This window comes from Canis lupus, chromosome 11 (assembly GCF_011100685.1).
Source record: "Canis lupus familiaris isolate Mischka breed German Shepherd chromosome 11, alternate assembly UU_Cfam_GSD_1.0, whole genome shotgun sequence".
NCBI classification, from domain to species: Eukaryota; Metazoa; Chordata; class Mammalia; order Carnivora; family Canidae; genus Canis; species Canis lupus.
In genome coordinates this window covers 46,523,485-46,539,255 of record NC_049232.1, presented here as the reverse complement: position 1 = coordinate 46,539,255, position 15,771 = coordinate 46,523,485, and the positions used below count along the sequence as shown (strand labels likewise).

The 15,771-nt window shown below is 36.3% G+C and overlaps 1 protein-coding gene across 6 annotated transcripts in view; it reads left to right on the top strand.

Annotated features, from left to right (window-relative positions):
• The window catches only part of LINGO2 (leucine rich repeat and Ig domain containing 2), a 1,117,067-nt gene that overhangs the window by 814,985 nt on the left and 286,311 nt on the right, over positions 1-15,771 (top strand). For all 6 annotated transcript variants that reach the window (XM_038552580.1, XM_038552583.1, XM_038552579.1 and 3 more), the window contains one exon: positions 3,940-4,099. The gene's annotated coding sequence lies outside the window, so the exon portion shown is untranslated. The remainder of the gene's footprint in view (positions 1-3,939; positions 4,100-15,771) is intronic.

Here is a 15,771-nt window from a genome sequence, read left to right as displayed (position 1 = left end):
ATCCCTGGGTGGCGCAGTGGTTTAGCGCCTGCCTTTGGCCCAGGGCGTGATCCTGGAGACCCGGGATTGAGTCCCACATCGGGCTCCCGGTGCATGGAGCCTGCTTCTCCCTCTGCCTGTGTCTCTGCCTCTCTCTCTCTCTCACTGTGTGCCTATCATAAATAAATAAAATAAAATAAAAAATAAAGATTTTATTTATTTGACAGAGCAAGAGAGCACAAGCAGGGGGAGCAGCAGAGGTAGAGGGAGAAGCCGGCTCCCCACTAAGCAGGGAGCCCGATGCAGGGCTCTACCCCTGGACCTCGGATCCATGACCTGAGCCAAAGGCAGAAGGTTAAATGATGGAGCCACCCAGGCTCCCCTCAAATTTCATTTTTTTTAATTTATTTTTTTATTGGTGTTCAATTTACTAACATACAGAATAACCCCCAGTGCCCGTCACCCATTCACTCCCACCCCCCGCCCTCCTCCCCTTCTACCACCCCTAGTTCGTTTCCCAGAGTTAGCAGTCTTTACGTTCTGTCTCCCTTTCTGATATTTCCCACACATTTCTTCCCCCTTCCCTTATATTCCCTTTCACTATTATTTATATTCCCCAAATGAATGAGAACATATGTTTGTCCTTCTCCGACTGACTTACTTCACTCAGCATGATACCCTCCAGTTCCATCCACGTTGAAGCAAATGGTGGGTATTTGTCATTTCTAATGGCTGAGTAATATTCCATTGTATACATAAACCACATCTTCTTTATCCATTCATCTTTCGTTGGACACCGAGGCTCCTTCCACAGTTTGGCTATCGTGGCCATTGCTGCTATAAACATCGGGGTGCAGGTGTCCCGGCGTTTCATTGCATTTGTATCTTTGGGGTAAATCCCCAACAGTGCAATTGCTGGGTCGTAGGGCAGGTCTATTTTTAACTCTTAACCACATTTATATTTTAAAAGGCTTGGTCTCATCCAAGTTATCCCAGTAATAAACAGAGACTCACAAAATCTAGGATGAGAAAATAGAAGAAAATGAAATCATTTGGAAACCATATTGACTTTAGTAAAAATCATTTAATTTCCAGGAATATTATTTAAAGCATTATCTATACCTTTTTTTTCATGTTCCTATTCAATAGAATATTTAAAGAGGGAGAAGTGAAGAATTTATTTTAAAGATTTTTTTCATTCTGAACATTGGTAATAGAATAAATTTTCAAACTGATGTTATGGAATTAGCAGTTCTCATAAATACCTCATGGACTTCTCTTTGAGAAAAATACATGCATTTAATTTTATTTATCTTCTTTGAGAAAATGAGATGGGTAATACAAAAATTCTGTGAAGTGACATATTGTACAACACCCCACTTCCCTGCATCTGTTGAAACAAAAATCTTTGAACTGTGATGTAGACTGCATAGGATCGTATATGATGCCCAGTACACACATCTGGTGGGCATTCAGTCCATCTATGCTGGATGCCAGAAATATCAATGTATTAATTGGTAGGATTTTTCTGAAATATTTTGACGGTTAGTTGGCTTATGGAGAAAAAACTTGAGTGACACAAAAACATCACATCCAGTAAAAGCTTTACATGAGTCAGCTGTATGAGTCATTTTATATTATAGCTTTGCCCTTGGCCTATAATGCTGTACTCACAAACTTCATAAAATCCCAGGGTATAGTCATATATGAGTAGGATATAAACTAAGGCCAATTATTTTGATGGTGTCTAATGTGGCTTCTTTTCTTTGTTACAAATATATGCCAACAAATCAGAATAGAATAGATGGCAGTCTTTATTATGGGGGAATGTATGCTTTTTCATTTTGTATCTAGCACCTAATCCCATACCTAGAACAACCAGTACTCATTTCAAATTTGTAGAGTGAATAAGTGCGCTCCTGGACAAGTCAGTGATCAATCGTCAGTAGAAAACCATCATTACTGAAGAAAATACACAAAATCTACCCTTTCAAAAAAAGGATCAATAGCATAGTTTTTGTATAATGAAATAAAAACTATTTTAGAAAGCAAGTAGTTCTACTGATTTACTTATTTTTACTCTTTTGTAGTGAATAGCAGACCTAACATTTGAGAAGTCACACTAGGGCACAAATAGGTGCTTCCAAAGTGAGTAGCTTTCAAAATGTTTTCATTTTAAAGTCAGTTTGGGAGCATGGAGATTATGTTTATAAACATTCCCTGTCTTTAGGCCCACCAGCGTATGACTTCTTTCAATATCCTGCATGACTGCCAAGAGACCAAAAAGAATTACATTCATGAAAACAGATTTGTTTTATAGGGGAATTGATTTGATAATTTTTAGAGCATACATAAAGCAGAAAGGAAATAGAATGATTTCTGGCATGAATAGAGGCATTTTGCATCTATAAGTTGACTAAGGTTTTAGTTTAACAAATATCAGAGCTTGGATCAACATATTAGAACATCTTGGCCTTGGGGAGGGGTATGTGTGTGTATGTGTGTGTCTGTCTGGATGTGTTTGCTAGTGGGGCGGGGGTAAGAGGCTTGGGTGTGTGGATATCTATGTGTGTCACTAATTACATCAACATTCCTGCTTTGAATTGTAGAACGATCACTTAGTGTCCAGATATACATGCCTCTCCTTTTCAGGACTTACTTTGAAGTATTGCATTTTAGTCTGAGGTATGTATTTGACGTCAGCCTCTTGCCCTCTGGCCATTTTTGCTGAAATGGCACCAGAAGATATCTCACTATTGTGCCTTTTAATGAAGTCTCCACATTGACGTCTGGGAATACGTGAAGCTCTAATCACAGGTGCATGAGGATATATCATTTTGTGGCTTGTTAAAATCAGTTTTTGCACCTGTGTCCATGAATTTGCAGCACATAATCATCCACATGAGTCCCCCTATAGACTTAGAATGACCTCTCAGTCATTTCTGTTGCAATATTTAGAAAATAATAATAATTCTGGTTTTACATGTGTATAATTAAACATGGCTACTGTAGCTAAACAATCTAATAATTATTAAAGGCTATTCTGGAAAGCCCAATAAACTAATCTGTTCATTAGTATCCTTCTAAATTTCTGTTGAACAGAGTTATTTGTATGGCAGGTATGAGTGCAAAAGGAGTTGTTGATTGTGCATGTTTTTTTTTTCTCCTTGAATGGAAGTCAAACATGCTTATGAGGTTTAAACATCATATTTATTCATATGGACACAGAGAGTGAAGTATTAGTTATGTGGTAGGTTGTCCCCAAATGTACTCATCTAATTACTTTCCTGCGCTCTGGGCATTCCTTAGTACACAGATTCTGGCTACAATGTGTTTGTGTTCATTACTGTTTTATAGTGTGTGTCTTCATACGGGTAAAGGTGGCTATTGCATTTGCATCATCTCATATGTGCCCCTTCAAGGTGTCTCTCACACAGTAGCCTACAGACGTGATGCAGCTTTTTTTTACAGGGCTTGTTGACAATGACCAGGGTGTCAGAACTAACAAAGCAAACTATCCTTGATCTAAATCATCATATGGATTTTTCTTTAGCTGCTGACAAGTTTGGCCCTGTGGAATGGGGGCCTCAGTTACCCTGAAAGTATTGTGGGTAGAGACAGAAAAATATTCCGAATGCTCCAGGTGGTCACCTACATGATGGAGAAGGGGCACACACCATAAAATGTGTGAGTTTTAATATCAATAATGTTTATTTACACTGACAGCTTAAATAGATCAATAATACTGTTAAGAGGAGCATGCATTCGGCAAAAACACCTTTTGTAGCACATAAACTTCAGTCTTCTGACTTTAATGTTTATCAGTATCTTGAGAAGCATTTATAGCCCCTCACACACCCCTTTATGATTCCATTATTGATTAAGTAGTGATGCCTGCTGGACCTAGGACATGGTTCATAATTTTTCAATTAAAATGAAGAAATACCTTGTTTGTTGCAGGTTCACTTCAAGCAATTGGCTTGTGGGACTCTGAGAGATGCTGCTTGCCCATGACATGTTGGAATTACCATGATCAACTACCCAGTTTGGATTTCACCCAGTGGCCAGGAGCTTTGCATGGTAGACAGCAAGGGTTGGATTTTTAAGAAGAGTAAACCAGGTAAGATTTGAGGAAGGCATCTGATCATTTATCACTTGCTCTAAGGGCTTTAGTGTGTTGCCAAGATGTACTGAATAATTCATAGCTTTTCTATTTATTTTCTAAGTCCACTGAACAGGTTGTTGTAGAATGTTACTCCCTTGAATTTAGGAGAATGTATATAGTAATAATTGAGTCCATTTTTTCTCAAGAGGAGAGAGGAGTTATTTTAAGATACACATAAAGCAGACACAAGATACTATGGATACAGGGTAATGCAATAGCCAAAAATTGCAAGCTAAGGACATTTCCTCCTTAAGAAACTACTCTGAACTATAATGGGATAAGCAGTTGTACTTTTGAAGATGCTATAGGGAAAGTGTTGCTATTAACTAGCTGTCTTTTACACAATATAGATATATATGTATCAGTTTATGGTGTATAATCTTATAAATATGCCTCAGGATTACTCTAATTTAGAATAATACCATTATTCTGCCTTTTATTTATTTGTAAGTATTTATCACTTTAATTTCTGTTCACCTAAGTATTCTTTAAAATGGTGATACAATGAGATACTTCATTATTACTGCGGCTCCTAGAATTTATAATGTTGTACTTTCATTCAAGTATTCTCTTTGCTACTTTTATCTATTGATTTCTGAAAACTCATCTCAACTATGACCCATGGTTTGGTCAGATCTTCTTATTTCTTTCGTTTATCTGTCTTCCTCCTCCATAACATAATGTCGTTATCAACAATTAGCTGGGAGAACCACAAGTTATTCTTGGGCTCTGACTTTAAGACCATCAAAGCTTTCACACCTTCTTTGAATTTAATGCACCCCAAAGCAAGATTTTCTTTAAGTTCAATTATAGAAACAGAAAATATAAGTAAACTTCATTCACTGAGAAAAAAGGACAGAGATTATTCTAAGTCACTTGAACTTTTTACAAATAAATACAGCTTTCTTATTTTCTGAAAATAACATAAATGGAACTCAGTCAATAAATTGTAGCCTAAGATAATTATTTGGATATAAAAGAGAACTTCTCAAGTGACTGAGAATAATTGATTCTTTAAAGTTTGATAAATATCCCTTCCCAATCCCATTACTTATCTGTCTATAAGATGATATCAAGAGGGTAAAATGTTGTTAAAAATAGTATAGATCACCAGACTCACAGCAGAAATCCTTATTGATGAACTGAGTTGTGGACAATTGGCCTGCTTAGTAGCAAGGTGGGTTATCCACACTTGGAAAAATTCTGCTAGTCTATAAATGAAAGGGATATCAAAATGCAGGATGCATCTGGAAAATATGTCTCCACCTACTTTCATGCTTTGCAGCATTAGAATCAAGCAAACAATTACAGCAAGAATGCATCATGATAGACTTACATATTCTTAAATGTTTAAGTCTTAGTCTCTGAGTCCAAAATAATCATCCTAATTGTGTTTACTTCTACATTTTCAACAAAATTGGATTGCATGTTAAAACATCAGACTTAGAAGAAAAAGACAAAAGAAAGATAAAATTAAATTTATTTTGAAGGTAATCATTTGATAATGCCATTATTAGCACTTATTTATCTTATCACAAAGGAAGAGCTCTCCTGTACTGTGAGATCATTATTTTTATTCTTTAGAATACTTATCTTTCTGAGCTGTGTAGGTTATCAATATAGAAAAGTATACAAGGGCTTTTGATTCAAGTATTATAAAGAAACAACTTCTTTTCTCTTTGGACAGTCTTTTGAGGTGAATCCTGTTGATTAGGAGGTACAGAGATAGTACACTCCACTGTTCTGAATAAAAACATATGATGTAAGGGCCCTAGGAACATAAAAGATTTGACAGTGAATTCATATATTTTCCCAGTTAAAGGTTAACTCTTTAAAAATGAACAGAAAATTTATACATTATGGCTTTATAGTTTATATTAGTTTTAAATTCATTTTTGTTCTCTGTTGTAAGAATGGCAACTGCATTTTTTATAGCGATGCATGTTAGCTTCTCCATAAAGTTAAGAATGTCAAGGCTTCCCAATTCTGCAACTCAGAAGTTTATAACAAAGCCATAAAAATCTGTACTGCCCCTTAGCTTAAAAGCAATTTTTCTTTCTTAAAGCATTTTAAAAGCAAAGGTTTGACTAGCTCAGATTGCATTATTGTATGTTTGTAGGTAGAAGTAATATTAAGCAAGAAAGACAAAATATAAAAGGCGAGATTTTTTAAGGTACTTCTGATAATAGCATGCCCCATGTCATGGGACATGCAGTCTCCAAGGTAATTCACGAAAAAATAGCAGCATCCGTGTATGCAAAGTGTCCCTTACTTTCTGCAGAGAGCAATAGATATTTTTACCTGTGCAACTATTCTTATTTTGATGTCTCCCGGAAAAAGAACCTTGAGAACTTAGTGAGGCCGCTGATTCCATCATAAAAAGTTTAGTATGAATCTTAAATACTTTTAAGCTACATATTTATTTGCTCTCCAAGCATTCTTCAACCACATGTAAAGCACTAAGTGGCCAGAAACAAATTAACCTACCCTCCCTGCCCTGAGATCATCTCACAAAGTGAAAGTGACGTATAAAATAGCTCATCTTTAGGTAAAACATTTAAGGATATATATTCAAGCGGAATTCCCCATAAATTAAGAGGAAGCATTATTAAAACCGTTAGGAGTATTAGAACGACTTTGAGGCTTACGAGGCATTGCAGCAGCACGGCTAAAAAAAATGAGAATTTTAATTGATGGAAAATAGGTATGACAACATTCTAAAGCTCAGGGCACAGTATGGCAAAGCCACCACTACATAAAAATAAATGTTACGTTTGGAGAATGGAAAGCTTGTCCCTGGAGAGTAGGGAGGCATTCAGAAAGAGGTGGAACATGTAGGTAGGGGCTGGACTGCAGAGCTCTGCATGCAGAGCTGAGCATTATAAATATGAACGTGATGTCGTCGAATCTGTGCTTAAAGAAAATGACCCTGGCAAGGAGTGTGGTAGGGACAAGGAAGGTATGTGTAGAGAGAAATGATAAACTCCTAACATTCAGTTCCACGAGTGCAGGAATGTATTGTTTTTAGTGCAGGTCACCAGTCCTGAAACAGTTGTTGCTCATCACTAATTCTGTTAGTCTCTGTTAAATGCTGGCTAATGGAGTAGCTCTCAGCAATAATCCATAAACTTCTACATTTACAACTTTTTCCTTTTTTTAGAAATGGTTTGAAAACAAAGGATAAGAAGACTTTAACTTACATGTTTTCCATCACACACACGGGCACACACACGCACACACTAAACTCTCTCCCAGTATGTGCTTGAAATTAAACCTCAGATCCTATTCCTGAAATTTATGCTTCAATTAAGATGGGGGCAGCTGCTACCCTATTTTATTTCCCTTTTGAGACTTTTACCTCTCAGGCTTTATCCTTCCCTTCATCGTTTTATCATCACATCAATCACTGTTTCTCTCCTTGGGAATGCAGCGTGCATCGCAGGCATATTTTTATGGCTAGAAAGCAAACCTACCCTACTTGGCATGTCCTGCTTACTTAAACCTAATTAAGTAATTCTGCTGTAAGTGTCATGTCCTTTCCATCACAATGCACATTTGACCAAAATGATAGGGAATGCTGTAAAGCCGTGGAAAATAGCTGGGGAAGAGTGCTGGAAGAAGACACAAGATGAATGAAAATGAACATCAGCCCAACCTCTTTGACACAATCCTCTAATGAGCTGGGGTGTGTTCACACCTCTACTACGGGAAATTCCTAACTCACAGCCTGGCTTTCACCCCAATTATTTTATTGAAAATTACCATTGTTGTAAGCTTCTCCAGTAGTATACCAGATTCAGTACATTTTGTATGATTGAATCATCTATTTCCAGAGAAGTTCTCCTATGGTCTGGGAAAAATCCAAGAATTTCTTTCTAAATATGCATACTTAAGGGAATGTAGATATGACTCACTAAATGTCATATTCTTGAGACCAAGGTCTTTGTCTTTCTTCTCTAAGAGCTTAATTCCAGAGCCATGTGCATTTTCAGTTAATATATCTGATGAGTGAATGAATAAATGAATATCAAAACTTGTGCTTCAAGATCAAAATTATAACTTCTGTGTTAATTGTAGAAAATACACTTCTCTCTCTTGTTAGTGAGCCCAATTGGCATTGGGTTCTCTTGTCCAACATTAGATCAAGGATGTCTTATTCTCTCATGGCTTCTGATACTGCCATTATTTACTAACAGATTTTTTAAAATCACATAATGATAGATAAAATGTTTTTAGGGGTATAGAGGATTTAATATCAAAGGATTGAGAAAAAAAACTTTTATCAAATGTCTTGTCACCTTTATAAGTAAACTATGGTTCTCTTTTACAAAAGATCACGAATTTTAAATTTTTATCTTTATAGATCTCAAATGCTTAGGAGAAAGAAGCAGGGTTTTATGTCTTTCCATGCTGTTAGGTGTGGACCTCTCTGGATAGAAGTCACTAGAATACTACCACCCTAGCAAGCTAACCTTTTATTTCAGAGGCAGGTTATATAGAAAATTGTGGTTGTAAATATCCTATAACATTTGAAAGCACTGACTCTAAATAAGGCTTGGATTTGAATCCCAACTCTGACACTTACAAAGTGTGTGATCTTGGGCAAGTTATTTATCATCTGATCATCAGTTGATTCCCAACTGATAACATACTAGCTGTCCCATGTACAATTGTGAGGATTAAATGAGAGCAGACACATAAAACATTCAGCAGAATATATAAGTTACTGCTATAATTATTATTGTAACTATTTTTTTAAAGATTCATTTTTGAGAGAGGGAGTGAGAATGTGAGAGTGAGGGGGTGGGGCCAAAGGGAGAGAATCCCAAGCAGACTGCCCACCGAGTGTGGAGCCTGATGCAGGGCCTGATCCCAAGACCCCGAGACCATGACCTGAGCCGAAATTAAGAGTTAGAAGCTCAACCAAATGAGCCACCCAGGTGTCCCTATTTTTGTTATTATTAATGGTCCATTGATGTAGCAATTCTACCCAGGCATTCATTTGTTTCAGTCGAATTTCAGAATATTTTACCCTTGGTCCCTAGAAGTAAATGAGATGGAAAATGCTTAACAGAATACCTGACACGCCTCATAAGCACTCAGTAAGTGTTAGTTGTTGTGCTGCTAGTTATAATTATTAGTTTCTTATATAATCATTTCTCTTCTTCAGGGTCTTTGAGATCTTGGGTCTAACCTTTTTTTATAGCAACAACTTCATTCTTAGGGTAATAGCAGGTCTAGGAGTTGTGGTCCATATTATAACTCTAAGGCAGGGCCCTGTTTAACAATTAATTATTAGTTATATTATAAACACATTGCTAGGTGTCTTAATATTGAGGTGAATAGCATTTTCTTTAAAGCCCAAGACGATCAGAATGGTTTTTCATACCAAAGTAGTCCTAGAATCCATAAAACACATTGAAATCCATTAAATGAAACATTAACATTTATCTTACAGTAGCAAACAAATCATTCTGATTTGTTGACATAATTCTCTAATTTGGAAATACTACTTTAATATACACTCATAGAGATTGTCTTTAGAGGTCCCTGACATTAATCAAGCAGTATATGTAATTATGCCTTTAACCTTTCCTTTGGTTACATGTATTTTACAAGAAAGAATGTTATTAATTTTGAAATGAAAATTTTGAATTAAACTACATTTAACAGGGTAAAATAATACTTTAAAAATTAACTGTCCTGATGAATCTTACAACCTGACACCTACAACCATAGAAGAGAAGAATGGGGATAAATCAGACAATTCCAGGAATTTCTGGCCTCTGCTTTGTAGACTCTTGGTTTGCCGTGGCTCCAGTCTTGTCACTGAAAGGCAGGATCTAGATCATCAGCTGCAATGTGAGGGAAGGAGAAGACTAGAGAACTGAGGGAGGGGGTGTGGAAAATGAATCAGTCTGAGGTGAATAAAGGATTCCAGGCTTTGGTGCATGGTTTTCTAGGATTGGACTGTGAATTTCTGCAACAAGCCAGAACCAGAAAGATGCTCCTTGTCCCTCAGCAGCTCACCTTTTCTCTGAGTGAAGGGCAGAGGGAGCCGCTGGTAGAAAGGAAAGGGGTCCCAAGGAGCACTGCGGTGTGGGAAGTAGTACTGAAGCCGTGGGCTGTGTGGTTAAAGGGGCGGTCAAGCAGAGTCATGCCAGGGCTCAACAACTTGCTAAAAACGTGTGCAGTGGTTTTGGCCTGAATGGTGGAAAATCCCTCAGTGAACACAGAGAACATTTCATTAAAAGGGATTTATTTATTCTAAGGAGAAGACTTAGCATGAAATCAAGGTACTACTGAAAACAATCTTTACAAAGTCTCTTTTGCAGCAATATGAACAGGAAGATACCATGTCTCTTTCTATCGAGTTCAGCATGACAGTAGGAATGAAATAACAATGATACCCACCCTCAGTTGAACATCAGGATCAATATAGGTCTTTTATATCAATAACCATGAAATATAGACAGTTTTATACATATTCAAGATGAAGAAACCAGGACTTAGGAAAGTTAGTCACTTTTCCAGGCTTCACACATCTAAATGTGTGAAGGCAAATTTCTGTCCTAAGAACTCCTTTTTATAAAACCTATGTTTTCCATTATATTATTATTATCCTGTTTTTTAGTTGACTAACGTTCCAATCCTTATGCCATTATACATGTGTATACATGTGTATAATTTGCTCTATACTTTATTGTATGTTTTATAATATTTTGTTATTTTCTCCCACTGAGTGTGGAGCCTGATGCAGGGCCTGATGTGTGCATATTGCTTTTCCATGAATTTGAAAGTGGCTTAAGAGGCAAAGGTATTTCTTTGTCTGAAGGGCCCATTACTGCTAGTGTTATGATAGGCCCTAAGTCCCAACAAATGTTTGCTGCCGATGATGTCAATTAACAAACGGGTTTTCCCTTTTTGACAAAGAAAAGAAAACTTACATACCAACTTCACATATAATTCTTGACATAAATATTGTATACAAATTTATATACCCATAACTTATTGAACACTTACATAAATGACCAAATTAAAAATCATTCGAGTAATATATTGTTTTTCATCTACATAGCATTTCTTTTCCCTAACAGAGAGTGCCTGAGTAATTTAACAGATCATTTTCCAGCCTGAATTCTGTGGAACACTGGTCTGGGGGTGTATGTTCCATGTACAAAGGGTTTTGTGGCCAATTTCATTTTGCTGGTGTCGAAATTTATGATAAGGACTGGCTCAAAAAGAAAGAGTTTAGGTTTTGCCTGGTGCAGTTGTCACTCCCAGAATAAGTAGAAGATTGTTGGTCAGAGAAATGGAAATGATTTTGAGCCATCTTTTCTGAGAGATTACAGCTGTGGTGTTAAGAACATGGGCTTTGGCCAGGTACATTCTCATTCTCTTTTATCCTGTTTTTTTTTCTTTTTTTCATCTCCTTCCTCCTTCTCCTTCTTTCTTTTTTTCTTCTCCCTCCTTCCTTTTCCTCTCCTCTTCCTCTTCTTCTTTCAGCTCTCCCCTTCCCCTGCCCCATAGACACATACTCTCCCATCTTTTTTCTCTCCTCCCCAACCTATGAGCATGCTAACATTTTTCCCCCTTTGGGTTTCCCTGTATTTCAATCCAAACATACCATCACCTCCAGTAGTATCCCTCCTCTAGATATGTTACTAATATCAATGAAGTTATAACTTTCTTTTTCCTTCCAGCGAAGTCTGGACACTTCTCTACCTCCCTGTTTTTAAGCAGAGAGATATTGTAGTTTTAAGCAACTCCTATAGGTAGTGCTCCTTTTACCAGCGAATTACTTTTCAGAGGATAACCTCACTTTCACATTCTTGGTAGGAGAATTCTATACACAGACTACATTTTACACATTCAAAATGCAGCCCTAATCATGAAGCCAAAGCCAGTTCGTGTTAGGCTACCTCATTAGCACCATCATCAGGAGACTTTTGTGTAGTCTTTTTTGCAGGGGCACTGGACCACAGGAAAGAGTTTCCACCCGCTTCTGTCTGCTTTCACTTCCACATAGATTAAAGACATGCACGACTCTTAAATATCAACTTTACCCTCAAGGAGTTTATGAGGCCAATGCCAAGCAACACAGTTATTAAAAAAGAGAGAAGCACAGTTATTAAAAAAGTGCCAGGCAGGAACTTGGGTAGATGACAGAAACACCAGAGATTCAGAGGAAGAAAAAGTCTTGATGGGCTGGAGGCCTTGGGGAAGCTTTATGAAGGAGGTGGATCCAGAGCTAAGCCCCAAAGAGAGAATAAGAATTGTCTTTGCTTTTAAAAATGCTTTGCCACATTAGTCTTTTAATGTTTCCTCTCTTTGACTTTGTCTTCCACCCATTCAAACCTACAGCTGAGAGCAAATCTCAACATGTCATTCCCATACCTTGAGGATAAAACACTTATTTCTTAATGTATCATATGTACCTCTTTTTATATCTTGAGACACCCTCATATGCATGCACTTTATCTGGCCTCATTGTTAGTGAGATGTTTGCTGTCCCCTCTCATTTATATCTGGCTCTGGATTGTACTTGACTCCTTGAACATACCTCTACCACATCTGTTTGTCTTACTAGAACATGAGTCCTCAAAGGCAGAGATTGATTCTAACTTATTCCTCTTTTCCCGGAATGACTGTATCTCACAGAGCTGGCATGTATAAATGAACATATGCATTTTCTTCTCAATTATATTACGACTAAGTCACATAATTATTTGTCAGTTTTGATGACTAGAAAGCAAACTGTATCCGTCTTGGCCTTTACTTAGCTCAAGTGCCATTATGGGATGGTGGAAAAGAACAGTGAGTTCTAGAATGTTTAGTAAAAATGTTGTGGGCTGCCAAATATGACATAAATTATCAGGATTAAAAACAAAGTTCAGGATGCCTGGGTGGCTCAGCAGTTGAATGTCTGCCTGCCTGCTCAGAGTGTGATCCCAGGATCAGGGAATCAAGTCCCACAACAGGCTCCCTGCGGGGAGCCTGCTTCCTCTGCCTATATCTCTGCCTCTCTCTCTCTGTTGTCTCTCGTGAATAAATAAATAAAATTTTTAAAAAATAATTTTCTCTGGATCACTGGTAATATTGCAGATGGTATTGAAATGTGACTCAAAAATGTGATTTCATAAAAATGATATAATTTATATGAGCAACTCAAGGTACATTGGAAACTAATACTGATAGAAAAGTTTTAAGAGTTTAAATACCTTTTCATGAGTCTGTGTTACTGGAATTCAGCTAGGCTCTTAAAGCTCAGTAAATATCCTCCTGTAGAAAGTTTCTGACCCTACTTCTGAACATCTCTTGGATATAGTTGATACCAATTCATTTATCAAATCAGAACAGATATAAGCCAAGAGAGAGCAGTTATTATAGTATATGTTTAAGCTAACATAATAATTTTATTGAAAAATAATGTTCTGTTTCCTGGATGAACATATAGCAGAATGAAAACATGCTTCATCAGCAGAATAGGTAGGGGTTTATTTTCCATCTGATCTTTCATCAAATAGAATTCTTAATCAAGCCAGAACCTTCTAAAAGACATGATTTGGAGAACTTCCAAAAAAAAAAAAAAAAACTGTCCTGAAAAGAATGGTAAATTATAGTTTAATCTCATTTGTCCTAAATTCTGCATATCATTCACTCAGGAGGTATAGTTGTCTCACCCTTGTGAGATATATCCCATAACTCATTCTAGTCAATTAATATAATAATATTATAATATTATATATAATATAATATATTAATATAATTAATAATATATTAATAATATAATTAATATTATATTAATATTAATATTATTAATAATATTAATAATATAATATATAATATTATATTATAATAAGTCTTTACTACTAAAGAGACTCACATCTTGGAAATAACTTGACTGTTTCAAACTGTGTTCTCTAATGAATTAGAAGGTAATTGCATTAAGTACCTTTCTAGTTGCCAAGCCTAATCATATTCCACCCAGGCGAGTGTGTGCCTGGCCTCTGTATCTGGCATGCTTTGTGAGATTTAATCATGGGCATGATTTAAGTGGAACTCTGCGGCTGGACAGTGAAGTTCCTCAAATGCTTGAATTATAAAGATCAATAGCAAATTCAGTTTGCCTTTTTTCACAAGGCATCTTGTTTCTAATTTGGAAATAGTCACAGGTTCAAACGGGAATCTTCCAAATACAGACACCCAGTAGCTAAAGTTTGAATATGCCAGGGAGGCATTTACAATTGAAGCCTAGAGATAAATCTGTTACAAATCAGAATCAAGTAATGCCAGATGTATAGAAGTGAATGTAAATACCTGCCAGATCTGCCTTAGGATAGTATAATTCAATTAGTAACACTCTGTTATTTGTGATTTCACTTCCCTCTGTATTAGCTGGTGTCCACATCTCTATTTCCCTTTCCAATCAGACTATAAACATCTTAAGGCTGGGCACTGATTCTTTCCTATTGTGGCAATCCTCACCCTTAAAATAGACCCTGACAAATGGAGGTGATGTAAATGAATGAATTAAAAAGAAAAAAAGCCTGATATTTAGCAGCCCCATGATATGTATTTATGAATAAGTGAATTAATGAATTTACTTTAGAAATCAATTCGACTGAAAATTCAAATTTGAATATTACGTGTAAAGCATCAGAAATAAAATTCCTTGCCAGTATTTCCAAATTATACACTCTAATTCTAGTGCTTTAAAATAAAATTATCTTCCTACTGGCAAAGAGTGACATTTCTAGTATATTCTAGATATTTGTAAATTTCCCCCTGTTCTGCCCATGTATCCACATTCTCCTTACCTTTTTTTTCAGTAACTCCTGTTTAAAAAGAAATGAAGGCAGATACTTATCAGAGTTTGGAGGTCAGATCAGATGTTTTTGTATTTGAATGAAATTCTTAAAAAAGGACCATCTTAAATAATTATAATAAATGTTATATTGTTTCTCCTATGTTATGAAAGATAAAAGGAAATAAATGCTAGGGTTGTTGTTATATAACAAATTAATTACTGGATTTTAATAGTCCAATGTGAGTCGTGTCAATGTCTGACTATCCCAGGGAAGAATTAAGCACTGGCCAAGTGGCTTTCAGGAAAAATATACATTTTGCAGTTAATCAAATAGAAAAATCACTACAGAAAACTGGGCACTAGACCAGCATGTTGCATTTACCCATTTAGCGTTGCTTACAGGGAGAACAATCCAGTTCTTTCATTTTTTTGTGAAATGGAGAACACCGAATATATTTATTACTGGATACATAAATGCTTTGCCCCCAAAGCATTACCAACCATTCAGATTACCCTGGTATCGTAGGAACTTCCAGGTGTCTTACCTCTACTCTGAAATTTCCACTTCTGCAAAGGGGTGTTGTCTTAATTGAAACAATCTTGTAAGTAGTAGCTATATAAAAAGGAAATCACAGAAGATGATGATCTAATAACTTCACCAGTAGCACCATGTTTATTTGTAAGAAATGAAATTCACAACCTTTAACATTCTTGTTAAATGGGTTTTATGTTTCCCATACTTTCTTGTCTTGGGTTTTATGTTCCCATATTTTCCTAAGTTTATATTTGTTATAGTCTTTAAGGCAAAAAAATATGC